Below are 20,914 nucleotides of genomic sequence, written 5' to 3' on the forward strand. Positions count from 1 at the left end.
AGGTCCCTGTGAGCAACTTGGAAAAGAAGGAGCCAGAAGAATAAGGATCTCTCACCCTTTGACCTCTTGCTCCACTGTCCCTGTGGGAGGAAACCAACCCAGAAGCCAAGGGGCAGAGAAATCTGTGGATATAATCTGGGAGGGTGATGTTTGGATGCAGAAGAGGAAACAGGGAAAAAAAACACACCATAATGATGCAATATTTCAAGAACTGGAAAACAATAACAATTTTCCTCTCATGTTGCTGGAGATGGAACCCATGATCTTCCACTACACAGTTACAGTCCCAGCCATGAAAAACTATGGCAATTTGTAAAGAATAAAACAGGGCAATGAATTTTGGGCAAAATGCAGAGTAAATGACTAGAAATATGTCCTTAAACCAGCTGGGAACAAGTCTTGTTAATGGTGTGTTCTAATGGAATTAAAATAAACCAACCTTCTAATGAAATGTTTAAAATTACTTTGTTAAATTCTCCTGCTCTATCATGCTCCCAATCCTCTCATTTCTGTTCTGGACACTGTGTGGTAATGTCATTCCCTCATCCCCGAAGTCTCCTTCTTGAATTTATTGGCATGCCCTTGCATTCAAGATAACAGTAGGTCTCCGGGTGTTGTAAATTGTATTTAAATCAGTAAGGGAGTTTAATTCTGCAAGTCTAGGGTGACATGAAAATTGTGAGGTCCAGGGCTTGTTGGGGCTCACTGAGTGTGTCAGTCGGGTTTTCATCTCTGTGACTAATAAGAACAACCTGGAGGAGGAAAGGTTTGTTTGGGCTCATAGTTTCAGAAGTTCAGCCCAGAGTTCACTGTCAACTAGCTCCAAGGCAGAAACATCATGGAAGCAGGGCATGAAAGGGCAGGGAGAACACCGCCAATGACCTACTTCCTCCAGCTAGGACCCACCACCCAGCAGCTATCAATGGATTAATTCATTGATGAGATCAGAGTCCTCACGATGGCCATCAGTTATGGTCTAGTTTTACATAACTCTAGAATGCATTTTCTCCTGAGTTTGTCACCTCTATGGGTTTTGGATACCCCACAATTTTGTAGCATGATTATAACAGTAACAGCAAAATAGTGAAAAAGAATTCCAAATACTAGGGAACACGGCCAGCATTCACTGGGCAATGAGAAAAAAAAAAAACCCTGCTGTTTCCCGTCAGCAGAGAACAGTCTGTAGGACCCATTTCGTGGGTGTGTGGCTCAAGCTGAAGCTCTTCTTTAACAAATCATAAAACCAACTGAGTGCCTGAGATTAACAGCGTTTCAATTTGGAAAAGTCCAAAGAAGGTCCATAGTTGTAAGTGGAAATACCAGTGATGAAACGGAAAGAGATCTTAAAGAATTGTCAATCAGCAAACTACTGTTTTAGTCAAATAAAAGATCACCATTGGCAAAAGCTCACCAGAATTAATTACAGGACCAAAACTGAATTTCCTAATATGCCCATTGGTTGATTTATGATTTTCATTAAAGATGTATACTATAAAATAAATTTACTTGCTGTGTATTGTATATATATGTATGTGAGTGTGTGTGTGTGTGTGTGTGTGTGTGTGAGAGAGAGAGAGAGAGAGAGAGAAGCAGGCACACAAGATCATCGTGTTTAATTAATAAAAAAATTTGTTCTTCATACATAGAATCTAGAATATTCCTCATGAATAAACTTTTCTATTTTAGAAAATATTTTCAACCATGAAAAGAAACTGCAACTTCTGTAGTTACAAAGTAACAAAAACTATTATTTATTTACATGTACTACCAAGAAATGCCGATTTGACATGCTCTACTTAATACCCTACAGAGGCATCCCCCTGCAGGTGACCTGTCTGTGCCTTATTTCCCCCAACCCCTCCATGATGTGGCCCTTCCTACTTTCCTAACCTCAGCTTGGAGTATGTGACCTCACTGTAGCCCTTCTGACTTCCTTTCTTTTTTCCTAAATACACCAAATCCTCTCATTCTGGAGAGACACATGTGCTAATCCTTCTGACATGATGTTCTTTAGGCCATTGACTTCATTCACGCCTCATCTTGAAGGATGGAGTCAAACAGCACCTCCTTTCCTCCACTCCTACCTCAGAACCCCCTTTCCCATATTAGCTATTATATAATCCCAGTTATTTCCTCCATAGAGATTTTCAGCCTTACCTGCTTATCCATTTGTTTTTTGTCTAGTATCTTCTTTCCCCTCTAGAGTAGAATCTTGTTTGTTTTTCTAGTTTACATGCTAATCTTCAGAGCCACTATATGCATAGATGATCAATATATATACTCAAATAAATGAATACAAGAAAGGAATTTTTATATATTATATAATACATAGCATTATTCTTGGTGCATTAAATTTCTTTCCATTTTATTTAAAATATTTTTTAATCATGAAGATAAATAATGCTGGATTATTTGATCTTTACCATGGATCTTACTTTAAATTTAGTTCTGTCAATAAATTAATCACTGCTTGCCTACAGCAGCCAGGCACTGTGCTTGGCTCTTGATAGGAATATTAATTTTCCTCCAATTCTGTTTATATTTTCCATAGTTCTCTGAGATAATGGACCCCAGAACTGGGCAGAACAGATTCTCCCTGGAATATTCATATGTTCAATATTTTTTCTGTAAATAAATATAATAATTTCAACCCTACACATCTCTGATTCAGCTGATGTTGAAGTTCTGTTTTCATTAACCTATGTTCCTAACAATTTATATTTAGATAGTGGATAAAAGTCATGAATGATTATGCTACATTCTATTAGTCCTCTGTTTTATTTTCCTGCAAACAAGGAATATATGCTGGGAAAATTTGTTTTTAGGAAAATAATTTTCTTCATGCAGATAGAATTTAAATTTTACAATGAATGTTTAGCAGGAGCTGTATTTATTCTGCAAAACCGACTGGCTACCCAAGGTAAGTAATGGTGTCTATAAATATTTACTAGTTCTTTTCATCAACAGATGTGCTCTCAAAATATTCAAATAGAACAGGAGGGAATAACACGGATTTCCTTCACCTCCCTAACTTGATGATTTTTTTCCTTGTTTGTAGAGATATTTCCTTGCTGCTCCTCGTTTCATCCTATGCGATAGAGTCATGCGTGAGTTTAGCACCTATGATAACTTGTATAGTTAAAAGTAATGTCATTTATTCCATTTAATCTGATGGGTGATTCAACAGTCTATCCATGGCTAAATGGGACACGCTGAACATTCCATTTTCCTGCTTTAATTCTTGATATTCACCACATTTACAAAAAAGTTAAGAATTGGGGAATTATGTTTCTAGAGTCCCCATGTGAAACCCTTGTCTCTCTTCTTGCTGCTTCTTCACCTTGAAACACAGTTCACTTTGTTCTTCTATTAATGTCTTTAGTCAGCAGGACAAGAGTCACGGGCAAGCTCCTGTGCTAAGAAAGATTTGCACTCCCAACACACAGCTATTGACAGTGCTCAAAAAATAATTTGCTTTTAATAGTGGTTGAAGAAAAATAACAGGAGAGTTGTCTAATTTGTCTACATTTCGTAATGTAGATGTGATTTAGTCGTCCATGAAGTGCAGTCTGAAAAATGGACGTAAAACAGCTCTGTGTAGATTTACTAAACACTTCTTCAATCAAAAAAGGAATTTTTTAAAGCTTGAAAAAGATACCAGCTATGGTGTCCTGAAAGCCTATCGAATGGGTGGCCCAACATACAAAATTACATTGTACCAATATATAACTCTAATACAGGCGTTTATAAACATGGAGATTTTTATGAAATAAGATTGGTATAATGAAATTAAGAATAAAAGTGCTCAGAACAATGACCAGTACAGAAGGCCACAGGAGAGAAAAAAGAAGGTGAGGGATATTGAAGTCCTATTTAGCCATGAATTGATTGTTGAATAGCTTATCACTGAGGTATTTTAATATTCTAAAAAATAATTCACAAATGTTTCAATCTATGATTTTCCCATGAAGTTAAATAGGGTAAGTTTTGAGGTAGCTGCATGACAATGTTTGCCTCTATGGAAAGTTTTTCCTTGGCTGTTACCATGTGTGTCAAGAAATATATTGAAGAGTCACACTCGGAGGTGCATACCTGTGGTCCCAAGTACTCAGGCAGCAGGGGCCATATGGCAGCTTGAGTGCAGGAGTTTGAGGCCAGCCTGGGCAATGGAGAAAGAGTTCATCTCACAATAATAGTAGTAAGAAAAGAGAGGGAGAGACAGAGAAGAGAAAGAAGGGGAAGGAAGGAATGGAGGGAATTTAAGAAGGAAAGAGAGGAAAAAAGAAAAGATAAACAAAGTAAGAGAGAAAGAAGTATATTGAAGGATAGACTTTAGCAAGAGCTCTTACTTCAAGCTTGTTTACTTTTACCTTAGTATTTAAGGTTCAGGTTACTTTTACAATTCTGAGCCAGAAATAATATCTTTTTTCTCCTATAAAATATTTTAAGGTGATCTTTCAAGTTTTAAATCCCAGTATTATTGCTTGCCTCTTACTAACGCAAAAGCAGGAAGGTAAATATCTAATAGATCTTAACTTCTTTCCTTTTTTTATTTTCTAAATGTTAAGAAAGGATTTCTAAAAATTTCTCTTTTTGTAATAAAAATACCACTTTTAAATAGAATATCCAAGTGCTATAATTAATAAGTATATGTTGACATTTCAGATTCAGATATAAATGATTAAATAAATAGCAAAAATTTAATGATACAAAACTGAGCTGGCTTGGTTAGCTCATTTTAATGATCAGTGTTAGATAATAGTTGTAACACACGGATATTATTACATACTGTTTTATAAGGCTACTAAGTATAAAGTTTCTTGAATTCTATACTGATTTTTATCCTTTACATTAGTTTTCAAAAATCACTGTTTACCTTTATTTTAAAAAAATCCTCCTGTTAAAGATAACTTTGAATGAACAGTCAAGAGAATCCCTTGCTCAAAAAGGTTAGGACATTCACCATGGTCTGTGTCCCTCTGGGCTGAAATGATATTAGATTTGGTGAGGTGAACCGTATATCACAAGTACTCCTAGTGCTGGACAAGGAAATATTTCATTGCAGGGGAGGGGTGGATTTAGAATTACTTTGTGCCCTCAAATGCTGTATTTTATCTTTGGACACATCATTGACATAGTCTCTTGATTTCATCAAATTTCTCACCAGCTTGCTTGGTTGTTCCCCTCCCCCCTAAGCAAACACACACACACACACTCATTGATAGAAAGCACAAAGCTATTTTGATTTTTCTTTTTTCTTTTATTTGCTCCCAGCAAATCTTCCTCCTTTCTTGCAAGCTTAACACTTCTAAATTTAGTGATATGTGATTTGAATTAATTAGTTATCACTGTATTAAAAGGGATCACATCTTATTAATTTTTGTATTCAAGGCACCTACAAAATGACCATACTGACTCAACAAGCCATGTTTGGTGAATTTATTAATAAAATATTTGGCAAGGAAAGGTCTATCACAAACTCGTCCTTTGACATGTGACTGTTGAAACTTACAGTATGAAAGTCCCCTCATAGATTCCAAGCATTTAAAACTATTTTTTTGACTCAAGGTTTGAAGTCATTTATCCATATCTTTGTTTTGCCATATCAAAAACTGAGCCCACATTGGAAAATAACTATTTATGTATCCGAATATTGATTTACAGGAAGTTACTGCAATTTTTGGTATACTGTTCACATAAAATTTTCCCTTTAAACAATTAAAGTTGTATAAATACAGTTTTTTAATACAGAGGCACATGTGTATTTCCACATTTGATCTATTTCTAATTTAGGTTTTACTATATATAAATAGGATTTATGAAATTTTATTGCTAAGAAGTTAAAGATCACTATTTGAAAAAAGTTTTCTTTTTATTATTTTTGAAGAAAATTCATAATTGCTTAACTTAAAAAATTACATACATAAATTCCCAAGTGACTTTGATTTTCTTAAAATAACTGCAAGCAGTTCTTATTCAATCAACCAATCAATACATATTTATTGACTTGCTCTATTTACCAAAACTATTAAGCACTGAATATTCCAAGTTATTTGACCTTTAATTATTGCTTTATTTAGGAAGCAGATACATAAAAATAATGGCAACACATCTTGTTTCACTTTTCTTTACTTATAATCATCTTTTAGTTTTTCTGTTTGATCAACGTTATTTTTCATATAACTTAAAAGTTTTTAATTCTTTAGGGATCATAGTTCTTTCTCATTTACTATTAATCCTATGCTCTTTCCATATTTCATTTTTCTCAAGGCATTCCTTTTTTCTTCAATAATCTTCTGAATTCTTAATTTTTGCTTTAATTAGATATATCTGGTCCTTTATTTTTTTTCTTAGTTTTTAAGAATGTCTTCCTAAAAAGGAGTTAAAGACACTATGAAACACAGTTTTCTTTACTTCTCCATCACCCAATTATTTTGATCTAACCCAAATTATAGTTTACTATGCCATACTTGCGATGGCAGGAGGCAAATCATTGGCTTTCCAGATTCCTCCATGACAGAAAGTTTTAATGCTTTTCCCCGTGCCCTATTTATTTCTGATGTTGAAAAGTTTCTTCTTGAATTTCAGAGAGGAAGTTCTACTTGCATGATTCCACATTCTGCATTCTGGGAAGGGAAAAATAGCTCTCCCTTCCTCCATTGTGTTCACCTTATTTGTCTTGGAAATTTCTTCTCTTGAAAAAAATGTCCACATGAAACTTTTATTTTCTGAATAGAATTCACACTGAATGTCATAATGTGGCTAAATCTATATATGAAGGTGAAAATAATCTGGGGAACTTTTTCAAGGTAAATGAACTTGGTCAGACATAAAGGATATTTTAAAGTCCCAAGGATCCTTAAAACCATCTAGGTCCCTGACCTCACATGCTGCAGAAATAAAACTGAGCCCAGGGATGGGAGAATTGCCCCACATCATGTGGACAAATTCGGTTCTCCAAGCCTCTTTCCATTTCATATAACCAATGAAGCTGTCTAAGAACCGTTTTATTACAATTATTAGGGATATTGAGTGCATTTTCATACATGCATACAGCCACTTTAAATCTCTCTTTAAGAGTTTTGTATTTCTATATTTCTCTGGAAGTATCTAGATGAGGTGATTTCTATCTTCTGTTTCAAGAGTTCTGCCATTCTCTCCTTCTGGTTCAGTAGGATAGATTGTGTTCTTTTGATTGTGAATCAGCATAAATCATGCCCTATTGCTTTTTTTTTTTCTTGTTTTACTCCTACCTTGAAGAATAAGAACAAGATAAGATAAAGGGAAACTACTCTAGCTACTAGACTATCCTCTGCTGTTTTTTGTAAAAATCTCTTTTTCCAAGTCAATACATCTCTGCCTTCCCTCAATAAAACAGTTGGGGCTATAAATAATATGGTTTAGAGGTATTTGCAACACCCACATGACCTGGCATATTGTGCTAAATGCATTTCTGCTGAATTTTTATTTTGGCTGTTCATTAAGCCAAGTCATCATTAACACCTGCACAGTTAAAGAAAAACAAACTCAGAAATAGCAAGAATTATCCCATAATGGTGCTTTACTTATAGCTTAGGTTTTTCTTTTTCTTTCTTATTTTTTCAATTTAAACTTTTGTACATTTTTTCTACCCCTCTGCCCAATCTTCCTTACACACTTTTTACATCTCTCTGAGCAGCCCACTAGGCTCATTCTTATATTATTATTTATTTTTTCACAGTTCAGTTTGAATGCCTTTCTTATACTTAATAAAGGTGGTTTCCCCAAAACTGAAGAATGATGTTCTTCCACAAAAGCACTCTTTTTTTTTATTGGTTGTTCAAAACCTTACAAAGCTCTTGACATATCATATTTCATACATTTGATTTAAGTGGGTTATGAACTCCCATTTTTACCCCGTATGCAGATTGCAGAATCACATTGGTTACACATCCACGTTTTTACATATTGCCATACTAGTGACTGTTGTATTCTGCTACCTTTCCTATCCTCTACTATCCCCCCTCCCCTCCCCTCCCATCTTCTCTCTCTACCCCATCTACTGTAATTCATTTCTCTCCCTTGATTTTTTTCCCTTTCCCCTCACATCCTCTTATATGTAATTTTGTATAACAATGAGGGTCACCTTCCATTTCCATGCAATTTCCCTTCTCTCTCCCTTTCCCTCCCACCTCTCAACCCTGTTTAATGTTAATCTTTTTCTCATGCTCTTCCTCCCTGCTCTGTTTTTAGTTGCTCTCCTTATATCAAAGAAGACATTTGGCATTTGTTTTTAGGGATTGGCTAGCTTCACTTAGCATAATCTGCTCTAATGCCATCCATTTCCCTGCAAATTCCATGATTTTGTCATTTTTTAGTGCTGAGTAATACTCCATTGTATATAAATGCCACATTTTTAATCCATTCATCTATTGAAGGGCATCTAAGTTGGTTCCACAGTCTAGCTATTGTGAATTGTGCTGCTATGAACATCCATGTAGCAGTATCCCTATAGTACGCTCTTTTAAGGACTTCAGGGAATAGTCCGAGAAGGGCAATAGCTGGGTCAAATGGTGGTTCCATTCCCAGCTTTCCCAGGAATCTCCATACTGCTTTCCAAATTGGCCGCACCAATTTGCAGTCCCACCAGCAATGTACAAGTGTACCCTTTTCCCCACATCCTCGCCAGCACTTGTTGTTGTTTGACTTCATAATGGCTGCCAATCTTACTGGAGTGAGATGGTATCTTAGGGTGGTTTTGATTTGCATTTCTCTGACTGCTAGAGATGGTGAGCATTTTTTCATGTACTTGTTGATTGATTTGTATATCCTCCTCTGAGAAGTGTCTGTTCAGGTCCTTGGCCCATTTGTTGATTGGGTTATTTGTTTTCTTATTGCTTAATTTTTTGAGTTCTTTGTATACTCTGGATATTAGGGCTCTATCTGAAGTGTGAGGAGTAAAGATTTGTTCCCAGGATGTAGGCTCCCTATTTACCTCTCTTATTGTTTCTCTTGCTGAGAAAAAACTTTTTAGTTTGAGTAAGTCCCATTTGTTGATTCTTGTTTTTAACTCTTGTGCTATGGGTGTCCTATTAAGGAATTTGGAGCCTGACCCCACAATATGTAGCTCGAAGCCAACTTTTTTTCTATCAGACGCAGAGTCTCTGGTTTGATATCAAGCTCCTTGATCCATTTTGAGTTAACTTTTGTGCATGGCGAGAGAGTTTTGTTGCACATGGATTTCCAGTTTTCCCAGCACCATTTGTTGAAGATGCTATCCTTCCTCCATTGCATGCTTTTAGCCCCCACAAAAGCACTCTTGTCACTAAATGTCCCTTGAGATTTGATGCAGAAACCACTTTTAGGACCATAATTGTTACTTACCTAAACACTAATGGTTCAATGATCCATAAGCTTGCTCAGAAAGAGTCAATAGTTAAATATTTTTAAGAAATTCAAAGAACAAAATTAACAGCCTGAAGAGCTGAAAAACATGCTGTGAACCAATGTTTTATAAATGATTCACTATGAGAAATTAAATTCGTTAAGCTACGAAATTAAAAGGTGATATTTTCACTTCATAATATAACTCCCAATCAAATGTCATGAGAAGATGCGTGATATACTGGTGCTTGGAATTCATTTTAGGTAATTGTCTGATCATCTATTCATCACCCTTAACACTCACCAAATTTTATTCACTTAGCCATTAGAAATATTTCTCAGGGTTTTGGGAAAAAAAGGTCTAGGAATGAGTTCTAAGTTTTCGATAGCTGTATCATAAGTAAATGAAGGAAAGACCATTATAAAAACTAGCAGATTCCATGATAGGCTAAGAATGCCTAGTAGTCCATCAATCAGGCAAATTCAATCAGAAGTGGACTTGACCATAAGGAGTTTTCCCCCATTAACTACTAAAACTTTTTAAATTGAGAAATAATAGAATCATAATGATATTCTTATCAATTCCTGTACTTCACAAGTGGGAAGAGACAGGCTTTGAAAGCTAAATGACTTGAAGCAAACAAGAAGTAGAGTCCAGATCATCTAAGGCTGGCATACAGGGAACCAAGCCAAAAGTCAATGTGTAAATTGGTTAATTCATTCAAGGAGGACTCATCAATTATAGCTACATACAGTTCAGGGAGCACTCACTTTTATCTTTAAAAGTCATACTTAAGAATTAATTTCCGTGTAGTGGTGAATATCTTCCCTGTAAGGGATTTAGACCCTGAATTAAATGTTAAACAACAAACCAGACACACAATTTAGAGATAAAACTCTCATGTAAGTTACTTGTCCACATTGTAATCAGGTTATTTGACTTTTGTTGTTGAGTTGTGGGAACTCTTTATATATCCCAGATATTAACACCGTCAGCTATCTAAAGCAGTCAAACTCAAGAAGCAGAAAGTAGAATGGTACTTACCAGGGGAAAGAGAGGAGGAGGAGGAGAAGGGAAGTTGTGCAGTAGATGGATAGTTTGTTTTACCAGATGAAAAAGTTCTAGAGCTTTCTTTTACAACAACATGAATATTGTAATGCTACTGAACTGTACACTTAAAATGGTTAAAATGGTAAATTTTGTGTGTTTTTAACCACGGTTTTAAAAAATGTACAAAAATAAAACTCTAGACAGAAAAATAATTCAGGCTCTGTTTCCAAGAAACCAGAATCAGGCAGGCAAGTCTTATAATAGTGTTTCTTCACTGAACCAAAGTTTGTTACCAACAGATATGTTATTCCCAAATCATTAGCAATAAGACCACTGAAAATGCAAAAGGCAGGCATTTGGATTTGAATAACAACAAAATTCTATTGTAGTAATGAGGTAGGTTTCCTCTTATGCTTTTTAAAAGTTTAGGTTTTCTTTATTAATTCATAGAAACTGCTTGAATGCAAAAATAAGTAATCAAAGGTTCACTTAATTTTATTTGCCCTAGTTTGGTCAAATTGTAGCTAGCATGAGGCTTGGAACTAATTTTTAAAATCTCAATTAGCTGGATGTTCTTTAATGATCAAAAATGTATCCTAGCTTTGGTCTTCACCGATTCCTTGACACAATGTTCAGCTTGTGGGATTCTGAAAGGCATGACCTGAGAGGTCTGCTAATGTCAAATATAAAAGCCCTTTTGGGGAGTTCCCTTAACTTCCACAAACCTTCTGCTGAACCCACCCCCAGCATTAGCCTGTGCTTACAATAGGCACTTTGCTTATCTAGTATAACCTTTGGATACAGACAAACACACCTCCTGTAAGTAAAGCTAAAGAAATTGTAAGACTTCAGAATCAGTGTTTGAGATAACCAACTAACCTATTGACTTGTCTTTCAGGACTGCGTTTCTGGAAAACCTGGGAAGGAATGTGAGACAGTGCAGGGGAGAAGAGCAGAAGGGGAACCAGGAAAGCCACTGAAGGCAAGCTCTTCCTTGACAGGCAAAGAGGTGGCACTTGAGCGATGGGACGGACCCGGGCGGGGGGAACCGAGGACCCGTCACCGGCGGACGACAAAGGCCGCGCAAAAGCAACGCAGGGCGGGCGGCGGGCGGCGCGGGAGATGAAAAGCGGGAGGCGGAGCTGCGGGGCGGGCGGGGGCGCGGTAGGCGGCGGGCGCGGAGGCGGCGCTGCAGCCCCAGCCGGGCCGGACCGCGGACGGCCAGCGCCCGGCTCTGCGCTGCCCCCTACTCCCGGCGCCGCGCTCCGCTCCCGGCCACCTAACGGCCCGTGGCCGGCAGGCGTCCACGAGTTGCCCCGGAGCGCGGGGAAGTTTTCTGCCCGAGCTCCGCTCCTGCAAAAGCAGTACCTGCCGGCGCCGGGCGGCTGCCCCTGGACTCCCCGCGAGGTAACCGCGCTGGGGCGGGGGCTGGGGGACCCGAGGGCCAAGGCTGCGGGGCGCCGCCTCGCACCCGCGGTGGAGCGGGCTCTGGGTGGGCGGGAAGTGCATCCGCACCTTTGCAGGTACTTCACCGCCGCGGGATGAAGGAAGCATGTCATCTTTCCTTTCTCTCCCCGCGCCAATGTCTCAACCCACTTGCACCCACTTTATTAGCTGGGTAGGGGTGGTGGTGGCGGGAGATGAAGTGGGGTCGGAAGACTTGGAGAGGGGCTGATGGGGGAGGAACTTGTTAGCCACCTGTTCTGGAGTCCTGGGTCCCGGTGGGGCACCCTAATCTCCAGGACTCTTGCTGCTAGCCCCCACGTGGGGCTTGTAGAGGTTCCAAAGGGGACGTCAATTAAGCACTGTCTTGAGTTTCCGATGCCGGTTGACCGGGTCCTCCAGAGTGTTTGGCAGAAAGTGGAGCATCTCCGCGGTGGTGTCTCCTTTGCGTCAATCCCAAACTCCGCGCGACCTTGCTGATGCTGCGGGCGAGGTGGGAGGGAAGTTGAGAGGACACGGAGCTCAGGTTCCATCGTGGCCTCAGCAGAGGGGTTGAAAGGGGCGCTATGAGGTGGGCTCGTGGAGCGGGTCAGAGAGAGAGAGAGAGGATGAATTGCTTGGTGGTTTTGTCACTTGCTGCTGCTGTTACTTTCTCACGGTTACCCGCTCCCTTCTGCCCCGTTTGAACATCCTGTCTATCAGCATGTTTCTGTTGGAAGGCTAAAAGGTGTTACGTTTGATGCCTGTCAGGAGTTATTTCCAACTAAGTTCACAGGTGCTAAGTCTAGAGCTGCCGCCCCTCTTCCCTCCCCTCCCCGCAGGTCCGCCCCCGACTCCCTCCCACATGCAAACTGTGCCTGAATAATTCCCAGGATTTTGGAAGGAATGGCATGTAAATAATATGGAGTGTGTTTGTGTGACTCCCCCGCCCCATTGTGCTATCAGATCCAAATCAAGACATTGCGGATGTCTAACAGGACTCCTTTTAGGCAGGTCCCCCCCCCCCTTTTAGAATATGGTTAACAAATGCTTATTTTTCTTCTCTTTCACTCCAAACTTTAATCTATCTCTATGCATTTTTTTTCCTTTTCTATTACTATACCTCTTAGTTTAAAAGACGTGGACTTTTGGACTCACACAAATGCACCAAAATATACTGTGACCATATTTAATATTTATCTGTCTCCCTGATTGAGTGGCCTGCCACCTGCCAATTCCAGTACATAATTGTAACACCATATGCCAGTCTACCAAATTGAGGATACGAAAAATGTTATTGTTTTCTATGGGCAAAAGTAGCCTGACTACCAAATTTTATTATTGCTTAAAGTGTTTTTAAGAGCTTCAGTCAAAGTGAATCAGATTAACAATAAAATTGGAATTCTATCTGATACATTCAAACAAAATAAAGTACCTGGGCACTGATAATTGACTGGTAATTGAGGGAGAATTAAAATCTTCTCATCACATGGAAAACATTTTGAGTGAATACTAAATAAGAAATAGCACACATTGAATGCCTTGAGAAAACAAGGATTTTCTTATTTCATGTAGTTTTTATTTCCTTTGTTATAGTAACGTCCTCCAGAAAATGAGCACCTTGCATATAGATGTTGGTATGTACTAACTAAACACCATATTTTGTAATACAGAGGCTTGGTGACAGTCCAAATGCATAAATGTTTTAAATCATTACCAACCATCTGTTCTCTCCCACTCACTTAAAGTGCAATATTTTATTTTCACAGGTATCACTACATACATACTCATTTCATACATTTCCATGAACATCCTGAAGCCTCACCTGGTGGTATGTGATGTTGATCTGAGTTTGGCAAGTGTTGTGTTTAGCATATAAGCTCCTCTTATAAGCCTTTCTTCTTTTATTTTCAACCAAAGAAGAAATCAAAAAAGTTTTAGAGCATTTTTGCCAAGGCTGAAATATACTCCAGAGAAATCTGATTGCTCACCAACCACCACCTTTTGGTTAGCAAGAGAAGCTGAAAATTAGTGCAGATCTAGGCTCCTCCTCATGACATTCTTTCCCTTCCTCCATGGTCACAAGCATAGCATTTGATGTTCTAAAGCAGTGGATTAAAACCCTTAACTTCAGAAAGTTAATGCACTTTCCACATGAGCATAACACCTTCCAGGGAAAAATTTTACAAAATGAGAAACTAACTTAATGTTCCAGTCTACATATTAATATACCTAAGAAATACAAATTATTCCCCACACTCCTATTTGCACGTGTGGATAGCATGGGATATTATATATATGGATGAAATGTTTATCTAGAAAGTATTCTTTATGTCTGTGTTTGTGAGTCTGGATGAGTTAGTATGTAATAAGCCACTGTTCATGTCATCATTAAAGAGACCTTTGAGGTTTTGGGTGCCCCCCCCAACCAAGAATAATTCCCCATTCGGTGCTGTTTGTTATAACTAGTACTGCAATGTTAGGGTGTTTTATAGCCTCAAATTAATTTGCATAATAAATGTGTGTTGTTTGTTCAGTGCAGCCAGAACCTTAGGACTAATCTTTTAACTCAACTCTGGGCACAGTGTCCCAAAGTTAATGGTGAGCTTGCTAATACTTTGCAAATAACTGATATGTACTTGAGGAACATTAAAAACCAAGGACAACACAGGACTTTGCAATACACTGTTTCTGCCTTGAAAATATAAACATTATCTAACTTAGAACCAGTATAACATTAAAAAGAATGAATCCAAACTATAGATAATGTTGAAAGTAAAGTTGCCTTTAAAACTATGGTCTAATTTAAACCTTTGGTTCTTAGATAAAAATATGCTACATCTTATTTTTCTGTATACTAAAAATGAATTAGTAAGGGGAAACAGTTTCACCGTATGTAGCAAGCACTCTAAATTATTCATGTTAATGAAAGAAATAGAGGCAAAGATAATCTAAAATCATGGTTATTTAAAAAGTCATTTGTGTTTGTCTTTGGAATGTATTACATGTTTGATTTGAAAAAAGATTTTCATCGTTATTGTGGGCAAATTGCCTTTCTAATTATTTTGTTTTGTTTAGGTTAATTTTTAAATGAGCTAACATACCTCAAACACCAAAACTCATTTCTGAGGAGGTGGGGCAGATGGGCAACTTGCCCAGAAAAATTAGCTGGGTTGCAGGAAAAAGAAAACCTGGTAGGAAGACCTTCAAGTAGATATATAGAATTCACAGAAAGATAATCAGGAGTTTATTGTGTATCTATTTAATGGATGTGTGTGAAGAATTACACAGGTTTCTTGAAAATATAAAGGTTCTTTTTTTAGTCAAAATTTGAGAACTTCAATCCCACTTCCCATGTAGCAGAGGTTATCAACATTTTAAGAAATTGTTTTAAAACCAAATAGGAACATACTAATTTTCATATAAATTTTTATACTTATTTTGATATGAAATATTTGAAAACCAAAAGGAACATACTAATTTAAACATCTTACTACAGAGTTTTGGAGGTTTTTTCCTGAAGCATACATCTGTGTATGGTGTTAAGTGACATCCCTAAGCCTTATCATGCACTTTCTAAAAGCAGCAGCAGTAAGAAGCCATCTGAATAAGGGGTTTGGTCCATTTGATCTCTGTACCTGTGCTTCAAATCAAAAACACATTTCATCAAAGGGAAGCTCTCAAGCATCTATTGTTACCGTGGACCTGGTTAGATAAAATAGTTGAAATTCAGCAAGACTGCCAATTTAACAGATTTCTATTGTGTTTTTCAAAAGCTCTAGGGCAAAATTGGTTGTGGATGAAATAGTTACTTGAACAAGAAGCTGATTCACACCACAGCAGTTGCAGTTAAACACCTTATTTGTAATCAGCATTTAGCAGTATATGGATTGTGGTGACTTGTTGGTTCCATGGTCTCAGAATTTGGGAAACTTTTGTGTCGAAGGTTAGACCTGCCAAAATATATCATTGGAAAAACAGTTAAGATCATTTTTTATTTCAAGAATCATATCCAAACTCTAACTTTCATAGAATTAAAGAGAATGGTAATAGAAAAGCAGATGGATCCCTCAGAATGAAGACTGTTCTCATTATCAGTGTTCTTATTGCTTAAAGGGTAAGGATACCTTTTTTTTCTTTTCAGGGAACATTTTCATTTTTTATAAGGCATGACATTTTTATAGATTGGACGGGACTGAATATTTTAAAACAAGTATTGTGATTGGAAACATAAAATTTGAGACCCACAGGTTATAGACCTTTATTAAGGGAATTGGTTTCTTCTGATCACTACCTCAGTATTAGAATCAAAATTAAGCTTTTTTTTTTTTTTGTTACAGAGCTAAGAAGGACCTTAAAAGTAATTTATTCCAATGAGCTGTTTTACAGTTAAGGAAACAATGAGGGCCCACAGTCATCATGATGAACTGCTAAAGGTCACACTGGTAGTTAGAGACACAAACTAGAAATTTCATGGACTCACTCTGACCCAGCTACCCTGTAGTAAATTGAGTAGTCAGATATGGAGTTAACCCTTGCTGGCCATCACAGTATCAACTAGTACACAGTAGTCATGATGTACAATGGTACAGAGGTAATTGCAGATGGCTGAGGTTTGCTGTCTTCTGTCATACACTGAATAGTCACTGGGATATGGACTGTGGTCCTCAACCCTCAGAAGTTCTGTCTTGTTGTTGTTGTTGTTATTATTATTATTATTATTATTATTATTATTATTTGATACCAGGGATTGAACTCAGGGACACTCAACCACTGAGCCACATCCCCAGTCCCCATTTTTTTGTATTTTATTAGAGACAGGGTCTCACTGAGTTGCTTAGTGCCTCACTGTTGCTGAGGCTGGCTTTAAACTCACAATCTTCCTGCCTCAGCCTCCTGAGTGTCTGGGATTACAGGCGTGCACCACTGCACCAGCTTTTCCTCTGTTTTAATAACAAATATTTTGTGCTGCCTTCTTTAATTTCTTCAAATGTAATTCATAATTAGAATAATTGCTGAATATAGCTGTAATTAAAAGGAACAATAAAGTTAAAGTAATTTGTAATAATATGAATTTCTCTGTACTGTTTGGGGTGACTTCATTAGAACACAAAATACAGAGCTTATATATATGTATATGTGCATATATGTATGTGTTTATATGTTTATGTGTGTGTGTGTGTAAACACTAAATTTGAATTTAAAACAAATAAAAACATCAGAAAACGTCCATGCAATAAGTTCAGGAAAATGAAGGAATGAAGATAAACTAAAGGTGGGTTAGGAAAATTAGAAACCAGATTTCTTTGTATATGATAACTGTAAGGAGAACATAATGGTAACTGTCTAGGGAAAATTTGCCAAGTCAAATCCTAAACTGTAAGAGTAGAGAAAGCACAGAAGTATATTTTGCCAGTAAGAGAGTGGATATTATTAATATACTTCCACCAAAATTCCAAAATGACTTCATGGGGAATTTCCATGTTTTACATATTAATGTGTGTTCGACTTCAAGGAACTCGACAGTTTACCTGCCATATCATAAATAATAAACAAAATATTTCTGAGATGAAATTATTGACTTGTGCTGTTATTTTCTTGTTTATTTTCTATTAATATAACAGTCTATCAATTCTCGAGTTAAGAGATGGAATATACAAAATGATTCAATAATTCATCAGAGCAACCTTATTATAAATTGCTGGACTTTGGGTGGAAGTTCTTACAAATCTTTAATTATGATTGTGTACCAGATTCTACAGGTTGATACTCCCAACAACTTTAGTTCATTGGGATGTGTGATATTATATGAAATATTTGGAAAGATCCATCATTAAGTGTCCCCCACCAAAAGCCAGAGTAAACCCCCCCACACCTGCCTCCAGTAATTTTAATAACTCTTGAGTGGATACAACCCTTCCTGAAATATTCCCAAGGGATGATGAGCCATCAAGCTAAAGAAACAAGATTTTTATGTAGGTGGAGATTATCTTTCTTGCCACTACTCATCTGTCCACATTTCCTTTAAGTGGGGTCAACCCCTTTGCCCACTGGTCTCCTGCCTCAATGGAAAACCACAGACTAAAGTCTGCCCTCAAACTCAAGATCATGCTCTGAGCTTTTTCTGTCATTGTCACCTTTGTAAAAACTCACTTCTTCTGGTCCTTATTTCCCTTAGGAATCTATCTTTTGTGGGTAAATATGAGTGTTGACAAACTAATGTACAAGCAAATTAATATTTCAGTTCTTCCAGGCCTTAATCTTGCTTCAATATGGAGCTCCAGAAATTGAAACTTTTATATATATAAAATAAGCGAGGGTAGTACTGAAGTTCTACAGTAAAAGGTGTCTCTATGGCTAGAATGTGGTATACACACACACACACACACAAACACACATACACACATACACACACACGCGCCATTACATATAAAGTTAGAGAGAGAATGCATTCATAATTCACACATATATGCATGTTTATGTATTATGTATGTATTACATATGTTCATCATTTTAGGCACAGAAAAATACAGGAAAGGTGTTATTAAAAGTTTGTATTTTTAATGCCCTCAAACATGCTTATGCAAACAGGAACTGCAGTAGTTCAATATTGGAAGTTACACATAATATGTTGTGCTGTGAAATGTGTTTATAGCAGAGGCTAAAATCTATTACCAACTCAAACTGTTGAATTAGCATTCTATTATATCATTTGAAATAAATGTGCCTGTGCTGGCATATTGGAGTCAGGGGTATAGTGAATTTTGTTGTCTGTCTTAGAGGTATTTAATCTGTGTACTGTTTACATGCTAAAGGCATTCCAACACATATTCTCTGCAAAATATATAGTATTTGTAGAGAAATGAATGGGCGTGAACATACTTTATATACAAAGATATGAAAAATTGTGCTCTATATGTGTAATAAGAAATGCAATGCATTCTGCTGTTGTGTATTTAAAATAATAAAATCAATAAAAATTGAAAAAATTAAAAATAAATAAATAAAAGAGACCAGAATGCTCAGAGAGAGAGAGAGAGAGAGAGAGAAATTAGAGAGCTCGGAAGATAACCTGTATATACCACATAGAGGAGTGAATAGAATCTCAGAAGCAAGGAGAAGCCTGAAAGTTAAACCTGAATTTTCTTTCAGTGTTCTATCAGACCATGGTGCAAGACCTGCTCTTGAGAATGAAGAGGTAAAGTGAAACACCATTTTAGTATTTGCTTTAGCAAATATCTTGAACTTACCAAACTGTAGAATTTTTTTTAAAAATGAGATTATTTTCCCACTCAGACTCAGTTTTATGTGTCTTTTAGAACATTGTACATCTTATTCTTTCTAAAGAAGAAAGAAGCTTTTTTGTTGTCAACCTGAGATTGAAGTCGTAGTATGGCTGCAGTGTGTATGTGAATAAACAATTGCTTTGACACAGACCCTGGATTCTGGACATAGAAAGGCCACATTTCACCCAAATCAGGAGAAGCAAAGCAGCTTTTCCTGCAAAGGAGATGCAGCAATTGTATAGAGCACAATTTGCTCTATGATTGTTTTGCCGTCTGTGGTTCATCCTTCCTAGAAGCTTTTTGGTCAATTGAATGGCCCAACATTCAACCTCAGGCTGACCCTTAACTTTATTCCTTTTACTTTTGTTACAATTTCTAATACGAGTGTAGCTGTAGCGGTGCAAAGGGAATTGAGAGAAGATGAAATTGAGGTTGTTGGATTGTGGAGGTGATAAGGAGAATAAGGAGCTGCTTTCATTTGAGCACCACAGAGATCTATAGAGGCAATGAAATTTTACTAGACTATCTGCTGTTTCTTGTTCTGCTTTTTATTCATGTATGGAATAGAGGCAAAGATTATGAAAGCAAAAGCCCTCCTTCCTCTTTGTACTGTTAACTGTGATACATGAGAAAACCTTGTTTGTCAGAATAAACATGTATGGCACATTCTGGCCACAGAGACTCCTTTTACTGCAAAACTTTGGTACTACATTCACCTGAAATCAAAACTCTAAAGAATCAAGATAACAAAAAGAAAAATACACCAACCAGTTCAGGTGACAATAAAAATTTCTGAAGTTTCTATTGGTTCTGTATAAAGATGGGAACAACTATGTCGATGCAAACAAAGAATATAATATTTTCCCATCAGTTTCAGAAGAAAGAAGCCCCAAATTCCACTTAGTTTTGTAGTCATTTCTATTGTGCTCTCTCGCTCTCTCTCTTTTTTAATCACACAGGGAATTAAAGCTGTGACAGCCTACTTTAAGTAAATATTGTCTGTGAGGATTAAGGCAAAGACTATCGTATTGATTATGTGCTTAAAAATAAATTTCAAAATTAAAATACAGGCAATATTTGTTAGAAACATCATTAAGTATTTTTTCCCACAGAATTCTGTGAACAGGAAGTTAAAAGGAAAATAATTTATTTCTCCTCAAAAAATCAATTTCTCAATTATTAAAAAATGCTAAGGTGCTAGTGAAATTTTGGGACTAAAAAACAATATGTACCAATACCTGTTTATCTTCTAACATTGACACTTTGTTATCAATCAGAACTTTTTTTTTCAGAGAGTAAGTTTCCTTTGCTCTGACAGGGCTAGCATTCAGTTGTATGCACTGCTACTATCTTTCTGGTTATTTGTAGTGGGAGTGTAAATTGTACTAATGGTTAAATAGTTTAAATTCTACTCCTGTACTACCAGGAACACTTTTGTAACTTGAGCCTATGGATATATACACGCCCTAACGAAGTCTGTCTTTCTTTTTTTCAGACTTTACTTATCAGGGAATTATAACTGTGTAGAATAGAAATGAATTTTCAAATCACTCAATTCCCAAATACCAAGATTTTCTAACCACACCGACATCAAGTGCTACCTGTTACCGAAAGCTCAGTCCTTTTCCCTGGTGCCAATTCATGCCAATTTAATAACAAGGAAACAGTTTTGAGAAAAAGAAAAAAGGAGAAGAACAGGGGACTCCAATCCCAGAGGCTGTGGTTCTGCCCATAAGGGAGAAGAGAGGTGTTTTAAAGAAGCTCTTCAAAGGCTCCATTTCAGGTGTCCCCT

General features: G+C 37.1%; 1 protein-coding gene across 4 annotated transcripts in view; it reads left to right on the top strand.

Annotated features, from left to right (window-relative positions):
• Positions 1-11,541: 11,541 nt before the first annotated feature.
• Positions 11,542-20,914, top strand: part of Chst9 (carbohydrate sulfotransferase 9) — a 246,081-nt gene continuing 236,708 nt past the window's right edge. For 3 of the 4 annotated variants that reach the window (XM_015482252.2, XM_048806395.1, XM_048806396.1), the window contains exon 1: positions 11,542-11,821. The gene's annotated coding sequence lies outside the window, so the exon portion shown is untranslated. The remainder of the gene's footprint in view (positions 11,822-20,914) is intronic. The other variant, XM_048806394.1, reaches the window with a different exon arrangement.

Source organism: Marmota marmota, unplaced genomic scaffold, assembly GCF_001458135.2.
Source record: "Marmota marmota marmota unplaced genomic scaffold, marMar, whole genome shotgun sequence".
Taxonomy (NCBI): Eukaryota; Metazoa; Chordata; class Mammalia; order Rodentia; family Sciuridae; genus Marmota; species Marmota marmota.